Source organism: Zootoca vivipara, chromosome 2, assembly GCF_965207765.1.
Source record: "Zootoca vivipara chromosome 2, rZooViv2.hap1.1, whole genome shotgun sequence".
In the NCBI taxonomy this organism is placed as follows: Eukaryota; Metazoa; Chordata; class Lepidosauria; order Squamata; family Lacertidae; genus Zootoca; species Zootoca vivipara.
This window is the reverse complement of record NC_142584.1, coordinates 23,575,409-23,589,266: the sequence shown is the minus strand read 5'-3', so window position 1 is coordinate 23,589,266 and position 13,858 is coordinate 23,575,409. Positions and strand designations below refer to the sequence as shown.

The 13,858-nt window shown below is 45.1% G+C and overlaps 1 long non-coding RNA gene across 1 annotated transcript in view; it reads left to right on the top strand.

Annotated features, from left to right (window-relative positions):
• LOC148686775 (uncharacterized) overlaps nt 1–12,669 on the top strand; it is a 112,281-nt gene extending 99,612 nt beyond the window's left edge. Inside the window, exons 2-3 of the long non-coding RNA XR_015948008.1 lie at nt 2,830–4,680; nt 5,751–12,669. This is a non-coding gene — a long non-coding RNA (uncharacterized LOC148686775). The remainder of the gene's footprint in view (nt 1–2,829; nt 4,681–5,750) is intronic.
• The last annotated feature ends 1,189 nt before the right edge of the window (nt 12,670–13,858 follow it).

The following is a 13,858-nucleotide window of genomic DNA, read 5'->3' as shown; positions in this document are numbered from 1 at the left end:
GCCCAGATGTTGGAAGGTATGTCTTGTTAGACCCTAAAAGCATAACAGAGCCCGCTTGTTTCGCCTGCGAGGGAGTGTGTGCGACGGTTATTTGTCCAAGCTAATTTCCTTTTTCACCACCACCCATTCCTAATTCAGCTTTCCCTCCCAGAATTAGTTCTACTGAGCACAGTGGCAAAGCAGAACCTCTTCCCTCTGGCCTTCTGTTTATCATCTTCTGTCAAGCGCATGCTGTTTCCAGGCAACGGAAAGGAAGTGCCAGCTCGGGCCACGTGGTTGTGGCCAGTCATTTCGTGTTAGCATCCTGGGGCAAAGTCTCATTTATTTCTAATCTAATGTTTCTAGGGGAACGACACAGTCAGTGGGTCCCGTACTCTGTGCCAGTTTAGACAAAACTGCCTCTCTTGGTTTCTACTTTCCTTGGAACTAGTTCTCATAAGGATTGTGTTTACAGTTTCTGGCTGAATATTTATTAAGTTTCGTAATTTTTTATTTATTTTCTTTTTTGGGGAAAAAAAATATACACAGCTTAATCCGAGATAAACTTTGCTCTTTTCATTCCGTTCTGCTGATAAAACTTTGCCACTCCAAAACTGCATAACACATTTGGAATATAGTTTGATACAGATTTAGCCCAACATGTTTCAAGTAGCCTTTTGTTTTGATATGGTGTTTTAAATGGGGGCGAGGAGAGGATAGATTCTCGCCCCCCACCCATCCCGCCCACTTCCTCCAGTCTGGCATGGCTCAAGCCACATTTGTGGACTCGTTCTCACAATCCTGCTACTCTGTGTATCTCCCCCCATCCACCCTCAAAGAATGAATAGAGCTTCAGTGCTGCGGCACTTGGAGTGCTTTTAATAATGCTGTTTTCAAGGATGTAAGAAAATGAAAAGAATAGAAATGGAAGAAGAGTTGTTAGGCACATTAGGATGTAATCAGATAGCATTAAAATTAATTCTGGGCGATTCATGAATCTGTAAGAGGACCGGGGGCGCGGATGGGCGGATCTAAGGTCATATCTACACCGGTGTTTTTTCAGAGGTAAAATGGAGAATTCAGGAGCTTTGACCTGCTTCTTCATTAGGATGTTATCAATAAGCATCTGTACCTGGGCTGTCTACCAGCTCCATCTGGTACGTAGGCTGAGACCCTACCTGCCTGCAGACTGTCTCACCAGAGTGCTGCATGCTCTGGTTATCTCCCGCTTGGGCTACTGCAATGCGCTCTACATGGGGCTACCTGTGAAGGTGACCCGGAAACTGCAATTAATCCAGAATGCGGCAGCTAGACTAGTGACTGGGAGTGGCCGCCAGGACAACTGGGGAAAGAGTTATGCAAACTCCCGCTGCCTGCCCTTTAAATTACACAGAATAATAATAATAATAATAATAATAATAATAATAATAATAATTTATTTATACCCCACCCATCTGGCTGGGTTTCCCCAGCCACTCTGGGCAGCTTCCAACAGAAGAATAAAATAATTGATTAAAGATTAAAAGCCTCTCTAAACAGGGCTGCCTTCAGATGTATTCTAAAAATCTGGTAGCTGTTTTTCTCTTTGACATTAATTATAGGCATTAAGAAGTATCTTGCTTCTAACACACCAATTTTGCCACTATCACGTCTAGTTCACTGCATAGCCTAGGTCACAGGTGGGCTCCCTACAACCCTAGGGCTACAAGGGACCTTCTGCCTAATTTTATCTGGTCCTCAGCCTAATTTCAAAAGCCCTCTGCAAGTGATCAGGACTTTGGGTAAGGAAGAAGTAGAAGACAGATGGATAGCTAGATACATTGAAACATGCAGAGATACATAGATCGATACATAGATAGATGGATACATAAATCAACACATAGATGGATACATAGATACAGATACATAGATGGGTACATAGTAACATAGACAGGTAGGTGCATTGATGGATACAAATTTGGAATACTGTACTGTGGTACCTCGTGTTACGGACGACATCAGTTCCGGAGGCCCGTCCATAACATGAAATGCTTGCAACTTGAAGCGCTGCGTTTGTGCAGGCACACAGCGCGATTTGGCGCTTCTGTGCAGATGTGAGCGGCAAAACCCGAAAGTAACCCATTCCGGTACTTCCGGGTTGCCACGGAACGTAACGCAAAAAGACGCAACATGAAGCGGACGCAGCACAAGGTATGACTGTACAGTGGTACCTCGGTTTATGAACTTAATTCGTTCCTGAAGTCCGTTCTTAAACCAAGTCCATTCTTAAACCAAGGTGTGCTTTCCCTAATGAGGTCTCCCTTCCACAGTTCGACTTCCATTTGTGGACCGAGGTAAAGTTTGCAAACCGGAACACTACTTCTGGTTTTGCGGAGTTGGTAAACTGAATAGTTCGTAAACAGGGCTGTTCATAAACCAAGGTACCACTGTACTAAGGTGGCAGAAGAAGGGAGGAAAACAGGGATGAAAGAAAGAGAAAGGGCTCTGACCTGCCAGTCACTGGCTTTGGCCCTGCTCATAGCCAGCATTGCTTCCTCTGACAGATTTTCTCCAACAGATAGAAAGTACAGTTGCCCATCCCCGATCTCCGCGAGCATATGTTTGGTGGCTGTTCAATATCAAGCTGAGGTCAGAGTTAGCCCTCCAGAGTCTTGCTATTGAAGTGGATTGTTCTGCTAAAGCAAGATCCATGCATGTCAAAATGAAACACGTATATAATTTATTTCATCCGTCAAATGTTAAGTGCCTTTGTCAATGGGAGAAAGAATGTGTAGTTCCGTTAAAAAAAAAAAAATAGCACAATGGTTTCCATAGCAAACTGACCATTGCTTCTTATTTCTTTTCCTGTAGGATCACATGTCAAAAGAAGACGGTAATCCGTGCACAGAGGATGCTGACAGAAAGGCCAAGATGCAGAAGACCCAACTGGACCTCACCTGATGGAGAACACCTCTTTGGAAATGTCAGGAAGGCTTTTTTGCTTATGACTTGCAGTCCACCAGCTGCTAAGATCTGAAACAGATGTCTGGTGAAGAGAGGAGCTCTCATCTCATGATCAGCAGAAGTGGAGTATGGGATCTTCAGCTAGCAGAATGTTAGGTCAAGCTACCTCACCAGTATCTGTACATAATGAAGCAAGTTAACTTTGGTTTGTTTCCCCTGGTTTTACAGTTTCCAGATGTTGCCTCCTTCTCCACTGTGCCTGGATAGTCACCTTTACCAGAGACCTGAAAACTACTCGCGGAAAGGGAACAGCCATTTGGTCCAAACAGGAGTATATGCCACACACACACACACACACACACACACACACCCTTTGTTGTTGAAAGATTCAAATATGGCAATGGAAATAGCTGTGAATTTTCCCAATGTCCCCTGCATCTCTTATGCCTCTTCTTTCATTGCTGATTTAATGATTCAGTGGAAGTTCAGGATGCCCGGATGATCAACAAGAAGATTTTGTTGTTGTTTTCCTGATGTATCAATAAAATCTTATTTTTTAAAAAAAAAATATTAAAAGAAGATTGGACAATATATACCTGGTGTTGGGGGCCCACAGAATTTAAATCTGTTCCTGGGGAATTAATGGTCAGTTCTACAAGTTTTACTGTGAGTTGTCACGTGGAAATCCAGGAAATACAAATTGTCATTCTTCTGTCAAAAGGAAATTATAATGTCACATATACTTATACCAAAGAGTCCATCTGACATACAGAAGACAGCCTCATGTGACCATGGATAAGCATGGGAAGTTTTTTTAATGTTTCATGCTTTAAATATTTTGTTGGGAGCTGCCCAGAGTGGCTGGGGCATACCAGTTGGATGGGCATCATATAAATAAAATTATCATTATTATTATTATTTACTGGAATAAGGTGAGAATGCATTAGAACTTACCCTTTCTGAGTGAGGTTATAAAAGAGAGGAAAGTAAATTCCACTGGCTTGTAAAGTACCTGAAAGCAGCCTTCTGCAACCCCCATCATCCCCAGGCATTATGGACAGCAGTCAGGCATGTTTAGGGTTAGCTGCACTCCACACCAGCACCACAAGGGGCGCTTCAGCAGTGATGTTGAACAGAGCACAAAAGGCTCCATTTGGGAGACCAAAATCTGCCGCTGATGAAGGGAGTCTATTTGGTTTTTTTAAATTCATTTAGCAAAATGCATATTCTACTTCATTGTAGGATAAACTCTGAGCGGTTTACAAAAACATGAAATAAAATATTTAAAATTATCAATGTAAAAGCAGGTGTTTTAAAACCAACTAAGAACTAAAACACCAACCAGCTCAGTTGGTGAGAGCCCGATCACAGCAAGGTTGCAAGGATTTAAAACAATTGGTCAGCAACAACAGAAATACTACAAAGTAAATAAGAGAAAGAGGGGGAGTGATTTCAAAATAAAAAATACCATGAAATGCAAAATACAGACTCGTACCAATGTTAGTCACACCCATAATGACTAGGTCCATTAATATCAGAGGGTCTGCTCTGAATAGTCATTGGATACAGCCCACGGACACATCTGTGTGTCAGGGCAGAGCCCAAAATATCTGTTTAAATTGGTAACTGAGTTATAAAAGGGCGTGAACGCAAAATAACCTCCTGGTTTTATTCGGGTTTTCTGACAGATCTCTTGGCTGCTCTCCTGGATACATGGAAGAGTTTCCTTTGTGGTGGAATTATATGTTTCCCCATCAAGTGAGTTGACCTGAGCTTTTCATGATTACCAAGAGTTCTGTTGTGTCTTGCTGGGGATTCTGTTAAGGGATCATATAGCTGTTTAGAAAGGAGAATGATTATGGGAATCAAAAAATATGTGTTATCATGCATTTGCCAGTGGCATGTTCAAGAGCAAGGTGGGCAACAAGCTATTAGAAATGCTGCTCTGTTTCTCCTATGATGCCAGAAGGTCTCGTGATGAAAATGTTCCCTTGCAAATGTGTGTTTTCTGTCCTACCAAACAGTGAAATACACCAATTCCACAAATCTCAAAAGAATCTGGGGGAGTTAATGTGCTCAAAATTGAGTCACTTCTTTATTCATGATACATTCCTTTTAAAAAGCCCAAACCAGGGCTCCATGCAGATGGTTGCTTTTCAAAAACTTGTAGAGCCTTCACGGTCCGCAGTCCACATGCTTGCTTTTCATGGGTCCAGCCGTGGTATCTGGTTGTCGTGAACTGGCAGGATGACGGGGAAGGCGGAAGAGGATCCCGACGAGGGGTGTAGCTGGGACTGGGACACACCAGGGCAAGCGAGGGATGGGGAAGGAAGTACTCACAGGATGGCGGAGGGTGGTGAAGGGATGGGCGTCAGTGCACAGGAACCAGAGCAGCAGGACCAATCACTAGAGCCAGAGGGGGGCCCTGTCTCCACAAATATGGCAGGCTCTGAGGCGTAGGGAGCTGTGGGAGTGATGCTCTAGGACAGGCATCCCCAAACTTTGGCCCTCCAGATGTTTTGGACTACAATTCCCACCATCCCCAACCACTAGTCCTGTTAGCTAGGGATCATGGGAGTTGTAGGCCAAAACATCTGGAGGGCTAAAGTTTGGGGATGCCTGCTCTAGGAGGCCGAGACTGGCAAGGGCCCATAGTCCAGCTCCCTAGCTGGCCATGTGGGGCTGGCTAGCTCTGGGAAGAGGTATGTGATTCCTCAGCTGGAGTCGGCTCAGAACAGGTGAGGGTCACCTAGCCCAGAGGCTGCAGTCAGCAGGCCAAGTATAAAAGGGAAGCAGAGCTAAGGGACTGTCTCTGCTCAACTGCCCAGGTTGATGGACCTTGGTGTGGAAATTCCTGGACTGTGCTTAGGGTTTGACTCTCGGCTGTATCCTGACTGCTGGACTTCAGACTTGGCTACTTGGATTGACCTTGGACTGCCTGCGGCTTGACCCCTGGACTTTGGACTTGACATACTGACTTGCTGCCAAGGTAGGTCAGGGGTTTAGGACGTTGTTCAAAGCAGTTTTAACATACCTCGTATAGAGCTTTGAGCCCAGCTGTGACAATGCCAATCCCAGAAGTATGATCAACACTTCAGCACATACATGCCACGTTTTGCCTAAATTGTTGCTGGTTACTGCTAGGTAGTACCCATGGTGATCAATTTGTTTCAATATTCAATTTTTGGTTTTCACGATTCAAGGTTTAACATGGCAATTAAATGTCAAATTAGTGACAGATTCCCAGCAATATTCGTTAGCATTGTTGTTGCATTCCTTGGAAGAGACTCTTGATAGTCAAGTCTGCTCTTCCCTTTAGGCTGTAAATTTGCCTTATACATACCTCTATCCTGACACATCATCTTAACCCGACAAACAGTCTTTCCTGACATTTTAATGTATTTTCCTGCTGTGATAGTCCTCTTTTGGGTTGTAATCCCCGTGTGAATTCCACTATGATCCACTCTAGGCAGGGCTAGCAAAAAGTGGAGTAAAAATATTGGAAGTAAACACAGAACAACCTCCACTCACTGTATGCACTACATCTGATGCAGCCAAGGAGTTCTGGCTTCAAACAGGAGTAGAAACTGCCTGGGAATCCTGTGTGTGATGCTTTGAGTTCCAACATGGAAGGAAGGCGAAATGTTATAATTATGCTGACCAGATGGAGATTATGATTTGTGGTTGCCATTCTGATCTGCTATCAATGATCGATACATTCAGCAGTGTTACCAGTTCTGCATTCATTACAATATTATGATGTTTTAAGTGATTTGTCCTTTTATGAAGTATTGTGCAAGTCATTCTGAGAGTTCCTGGCTGGTAGGTATCCGACATCATGTGGCATCATTGAAAGATGGTTCATTTCCGAAGATCGGAAGAGTGTCGATTTCAGAGTTCTTTGAGGCATGCAGCATTCTTTTTGATGGACACTTGATCCGTAGTGCACAAAAATCACTTTTCTGGTAGTGCCTGCCACATTTGCGGTTACGTTTGAACTAACACGACCCCAAGCAGTGCTGGTAACCAGCGCTACATGCATCTTTGCTTTGAGACAAGAGATTGGTGACTCTGGGAGTCTTGAGATCCTTTTTCAAAGCCCTTCCTTGCTGTGAGCATGCTGGCATGCACACACAAGCTGTCCCTGTGTAGACTTGCCCAATATAGCTGGTGTTTTTATGCAGCATCATACCCAACTGAAACGGAGGAAGATTCCTTCAGGGACAGCACTGTATGGTTTGGTTTCTTTCCTCCCTCCCCTCTTCAATGTCAAGGCCCGTCAACATCCATCCTTCATCGAAGGATCCCTTCCTGTACAGCATGGTAATGAACGATTTCTACAAAGGGAAAGGCTGTTTGCAGAGCATATCAACTGCACGCTCAGAGGTTCGTCTGCTTGGCAGGACTGCAGGAACTGTAATGGCAGCAGCAGTGCAAGAAAAACACCAGAGGCATCAGCTGCATGGCAAACACATGCAAGGCAGAAGTTTCTGGTTTTTTAATAATGCCTTTTATTAAACCTTCCAAATTATTACACAACTCCAATCATATATATCTCTTTTTTTGGTTATACATTTTCATCCTGCCTTCCTGTCCCTCCTTCCCTGATGTTTATTTTTATTCCCCCTTAATTAGGTGCATTAAAGCACATTTTCTACCCCCCCCATCCATTCTGTATTGTTCTTCTGTTGCTCATATAACCTGCATATGTTTCCAAAAAGAATGCTAATTTGATAGGTAGTCGACCAATGGTCTCCATTCTTCTATTAAAGTTCATTTTGCCCTCTTCTTTTAGCCATTTCTGCATAGTCCGTCGGTTTCATAAGCCGCTCTTCCTTAATTGGAAGTCTCTTCGTCTTCCCATTTCTGAGCACCTAAAGTTCTAGCTGCAGTTGTTGCATACAGAAAAAAGGTTACTCAGCTTTTTGGGAACCTAAATCCCTATTATTCCCCCCCCCCCCGGCCCAAAAGGCTTTGGGTTTGGGGGAATGGTCGGTTTAAACATATTTTTCAATTCATTGCATATCATTTCCCATAAACCCTTGGCCTTGCCACAGGTCACCCACATATGGACTGTTCTGACTTTGGGCCCCACCTTCTTTTCCAAGTGCACAGCAAACAGCTTGGCATCTGAGTACTGCAACAAAAATCAGTTGGAGGTGGCAGGCAGGTTAGCATCAGCGAAAGCAACAGGCAGCGGGCAACAGCATTGCCACCACACCAATGGCAACCGGAGGCCAAAGCATGTCCTCTGCCATGCTGAGGGTTGGGCAGAAGCCCTGCTGGCCATTTTTAGCAGCATCGCCACTCGGCTTACGTGGAGATGGACAGAACTGGCAAACTCAAGCCATCAAGGATGGATGAGGAAAGAAGGGGACGTGGGAGCTGCATAGCCATTTATCTGTGTCACTTGGAGGAAAAGCAGCTGAGTATTCTTGTTAATGAACAAACAAACCTTGGAAGTGCAGATAAACCCAGTGGGATTTATAAGTTTGCTTTTGTGGAAGGCAAATATTAACCTGCAGTTAGAGTCTGTCCCCATAGCTACCTTCTTGTCTGCTTAAGGACTTGGGCTGTCTGGTGGCCCTTGCCTCCAGCAAGGGCATGTCTCTGTGTAACTTTTTCAAGGATTGACTCTCTTGACAGCTGAGAAGACACCCAAGCTGCAGAAGCTTCCTCTGCTCTGAACTGATCCCTCAATGTGGCATCCCTGCGGAATGTTAAGCAGGCGGTTCTGATCCAGAAGACAGGGATGGGGAACCTCAGGCCTAGGAAACAAATGTGCCCCCCCAGGCCTCTCAATCAGGCCCTTGGGACTCTCCCAAGCCAAATCTTTCACTGCCCTTCCTTTGCACACTCCGAAGGATTCCAACTGACTTTCTCTGGTTCAAATGTTTTCTTGAACTTTGATACATGCTTTGGATGGCATGTGGCCTTCAGAAGGTTTTCCAGAAGGGAATGTGGCCCTCAGGCAGCAAAGGGTTTTCCGTCCCTGCAATAAGGCAATGACGTCTCACCTAGCTCTGCTCAGCCAGCTATGGGGAATTCACCAGCAGAACATAATAGAGATTGTCTGCTACTTCTGTGGTTTCCTAGTATTCTGCCTCTGAACATAGCTATCATAGCTAACAAACCACTGATACACCCCTGTCATTTAGCCTCCCAGTGGACCCTCTGCAACCATTCCTGATGGGAGTCCATATTTATAATGGGCATTAACAGCTCACATACTTTTCTCAGGCTGGCAAGGAGTAGGACTGGACTCGTATATCAACTGTGGTTGGGAAATGGAAATGATGGGAAGCTGTGTTGTTGCTCTCGCCTTTCCCATTGTAAAACGCCTTCCTGGCTGCATCTCCTCCTAGCTTTGGGGTTGGGCTTTCTACTAAGAGCAAACTGCCTAGGGCCCTATGAGGTACTGGGAATAGATGCCCTGCCCTCCAGGGGCTCTCCACCTAAATTCTGCAAGGGTATGACACATTGGGGAGGCCTCGGAGGGATGGCACACAGCCAAGAGGGTGGCATGCATTTTAAGATATAACCTCGAGGGATCCGAGCACCCATTTCCCTGTGAAACGGTTTGTGCCTATACTGTATCTCTATTTAATTATGTGGAACAACAGTAGCAGATTTTATTGTTCTGCAGAGAGCAGAGTGTGGTGGAATGGTTTAAACGTGCTGGGCTAGGACTGGGGGAGACCTGGGTTCAAATCCCCACTGAGGAAATAGACTCCGGATTGGAAATGGGGATTTTTATGCTCTTAATAACAGATTCCCACTTTTAATCTGGCTCAGACTTTCTAGAAGAGACATCAACTCGTATTTGAAAATGTAAACCTCTAAATAAGTAGACTGTATTAAATGATGCCATCTTGGGTGGCTTGAGTGCTGCCCTAGTGAAAGGAAATCAGAGCACATTGACACTCTGCATGGTCTTAACTTCTTTTATTTAAAAAAAAAAGGGAATAGTGGAGTGTTGAGGATGTGTTGAGGTAGCAGAGAGAGAAAGAGGCTGAAATTGAGTAGGGGGTTAAAACCATATCCTGTTATCAACCTTAGGCATACCAAATAGCATTGCAGGGGGTTAGACTACATGACCCTTGGGGTCCTTCCCATCTCTACAATTCTATGATTCTATGTACAGTACTGCTCTGCTCCTCAGTCCCTATTCTTTTCTTCTCATCCCCTGCCCCCTGGACTTCTCCCAATTCCACTACTCTTGAAAGTGGAGCAAAACCTGTTTCCCAACCTTTTCTAACCAGGTCTTTCCCTAGACATAGGTTGAAGCTTTTTATGTGAAATGGGTCAGGTTAAGAGTCTCTAGTAAAGGCTGGATAATAATAATGAAAAGAAGGATGCGGGCCTCAGCTCCATCCCCCCTTTGCTCCCCTTTGCTGTGTAGTGTGTGTGTGTGTGTGTGTGTGTGTGTGTGTGCGTGTGTGTGTGCGTGTGTGTGTGTGTGTGTGTGCGCGCGCACGCGCGTGTGTATAAGAGAACTGCTCTTATTTCTCTGATCCCTGAAATCGGCTAGTTATGGAAATACCTTGACCCAAATATGCGGAATTAAACTACTGGTTTCAGCATTACATACCACAACAGAGAAGCAAAGAGTGTTGCTATTTGTGCCCTGTCTTTAGCCCATGACGAGAGCTCTCCAGAAGCCAAAGTGAAGGAAGAGTTCACTCTGAGTTCACAAGAGGAAGGGTAGCTCACGTTTTCTGCCCAACCTCATTTAAGACAATGCCAGGTACGGTTACAAGACTATTAGTAACAGTAAATAGTTACCTTTTCCAGGCCTAGTTGCTTGAAGTGGACATGCCCATCTCAGATGCCAAATCCTGTGAACAGATTTCTTTTCCTCTGTGCCTCATGCTCAGAAATTGTACACATTGCAGGTTCCAACGTCTCTTATTTTAATACATCACAAATGCCATTTTCCTGTGGTTGGATTGCATGCCAGCCCCAGTAAACACTGAAGGGTAGTTTTGGACAGGAGCAAATTGATGTGCCTTCAAATGTGACGCTAACTGGGGGGGGGAATTGGGGGGGGGAGATGTGTGTCCTCATCCAGACATAGGTCCAATTTCTGCCCATGGTTCTCAACTCAAAAAACTATTAAGCAGATATCATCAGGGCAAATGTTTCTGAAACTCAAGGGTGTTTCAAAAGTAGTTTGTGATACCGTGTTTCTCAGAAAATAAGACACTGTCTTATATTTATTTTTCCTTTTAAAAAAACACTATGGCTTATTTTCAGTGGATGTCTTATTTTTTCCCTCCTCCTCCTGCCGCGGCCAGCATTGCTGCTGCGCCTATTACTATGTCTTATTTTCGGGGTATGGCTTATATTCCTTGAATGCTTTAAAATCCTGCTACGGCTTATTTTATGGCTACGTCTTATTTTTGGAGAAACAGGGTATATATATGTCAAGGAACATTGCGATTCTGGTGGTGGTGGGGATATTCTGCTGGATCTAACAATTCCACCCTCCTGAAGTTTTCCTCTGGACTGTGGCCATAGAAAAGACAGAACTAGTTTATAAACGCTAAATGCCCAAAAAACTGACAATCCTGGAACGAGTAAGTGACAAGGAAAGGACAAAAGTCAGATGAATGAATTTGCAATGCTGGCTGTTCACACAAAGCATATTCCCCCCACTGGTTATGTTGCAGTGTCCCATTCCCCCCCCCCCCAAGCTTTCTTCCTCCAGCTATTTTCTGTTCTTTCCAGCATCATCTGGCGCGTATGTTTACCAGGGACTTGTAGATGCTCTTCTACTTATTTCCCCTCTGGGGCTCATAAAGTCCATCTGCTGGAGGAGCTGCTGGTCGGCTCCGGGGGAATTCCCAGCCCTTGGTGTGGTCCCTTGTACTGATGATTTGCAGATTCCGATGCAGCATGTGTTCTGCTGCACTGTTTGTTTTGACAGCTTAACAATGCCTGGTTCAGCAGCTGCAGGTGTGCACAGAGATGCCTCTGCATGGGCTCAAAAGGAAGTGTGTGTAAAAGCTGAAAAAGGGCCGCAGCCAATATCCTTGGGAAATGTTTCAGCGTAGGCCTTAGTGATACTTTCCCAAAACGTGCATTCATTTAGCAATGCTTCATAACATCCAGCTACTTTACATCCCCAGCTTTAGACCACAGTGCCACTTGCTCCCCGAGCCTCTTGGGCTTGCTGATCAAAAGGTCAGCGGTTCTAATCCCCGCAACGGGGTGAGCTTCTGTTGCTCTCTGCCCCAGCTCCTGCCAACCTAGCAGTTCGAAAGCACGCCAGTGCAAGTGGATAAATAGGTACCGCTGCGGCAGGAAGGTAAACGGTGTTTCCGTGAATTCTGGCTTTCATCACGGTACCCTGTTGCACCAGAAGCGGTTTGCTCATGCTGGCCACATGACCTGGAAAGCTGTCTTTGGACAAATGCCAGCTCCCTCGGCCTGAAGCAAGATGAATGCCGCAACCCCATAGTCGCCTTTGACTGGACTTAACCCTCCAGGGGGCCTTTGCCTTTGAGCCTTTATAATGCTATTCCTCTCCTTTATTGAAAAAAAAATCTGTATCTGGAAACACATTTTAATGTTCATTATAAGATCTTTTTAAAAAAAGCATCCCATAAAATGTCACCCACCAAGAAAGGTCGTAATGATTATGTGCTGAATTGTGATAGGTTCACTTTCCTGATAAGTCACTGCTCCTGTCAAAACCTTTGACTGGACTTAACTTCCAGGGGTCCTTTACCTTTACCTTACAGCCAGGGTGTGGATAGCATAGTTTGAGTGGGAAGAAAAAAAGACTTAAGTTTCTGTCCCTTCTATGTGTCTTTCAGAGTCTTCCGCTGCCTTGCTTGGACTGCATTGAGGCTTGTAAGGCCACTGCCTAGCTGAAGCTAAGCAGGTCTAGGCTTGGCTCGTGCCTGGATGGGTGACTTCCTGGGAACCACATGGAACCACTTGGGTTCCATGATGGAAGGAAAGTGGGATATGAATGTAAGCAAATAACAGGACATACATGCAGAACACATTTCAAAGTACGGCTGTGGCACTGACACCATCAACGTAAGCCCTTAGTCATAGAATTGTAGAGTTGGAAGGGATCCCAAAGGCCATCTAGTCCAAACCTCCCGCAGTGCAGGACTCTCAATGTGGAGTCTCCCATCCAATCTGAAACCATACCGGACCCTGCTTAGCTTTGCCAATGTGCTAGCAGTTTTATTGCTGTGCCACCAAGGTGCACCATAGATGTGGCAGCAACCAGGAGCAGTTGGACCACACAATAACTGAGCCACACAGAGATGGCAGCCAAATCTTGAAACATTATTTATGCACTTCCACTCTTATTTCAAAGAACTCAGGCTAGTGCACACATTTCTGCCTCTGACCCCTTCCACATTTTAAGCTCGCAACAATCTTGCGATGGAGGGAGGTCAGGCTGAGAGATATTGAACTTCGTGGCTCATTGGGGATTTGAACAAGGCTCTCCCCGGCAGCCAAACCACCACATCACGCTTGATTGCCAAGGGTGCCTTCTCTGCCCCCTGATATTTACCCCATTGTTTCCCATCTTACCACGGACTTTCCTTTGTGGTTTCTGTATCCTGTTACAGTGTTTACATACAGGCTGCAAGTTACGACATCTAATAGAGCTCTTTTTAAGTGCACAGGGCACTTTGCAATCATTAGCTCATCCATCACAGTCACAGGCAGCCCTGGGAGGGAGGGAGGTCGCTTTTTATTAGTCTCACTTGAGGTAAGGGGGAAATGAGACTGTAAAGGTGTTTTCGCACATCACAAAAGCAGCACTCCTTAGCGACCGCTTGGCTAAATTGCTAAGTTGCCCAAGGCAAATCTTCTAATGTTCGACATGAAGCTCCACCCCCAGATTGGCCCTGCCTGGGCAGTTTGCTCTGCATTTTTCCAGGGGAGCCCTTTGAGTGGCTGATCT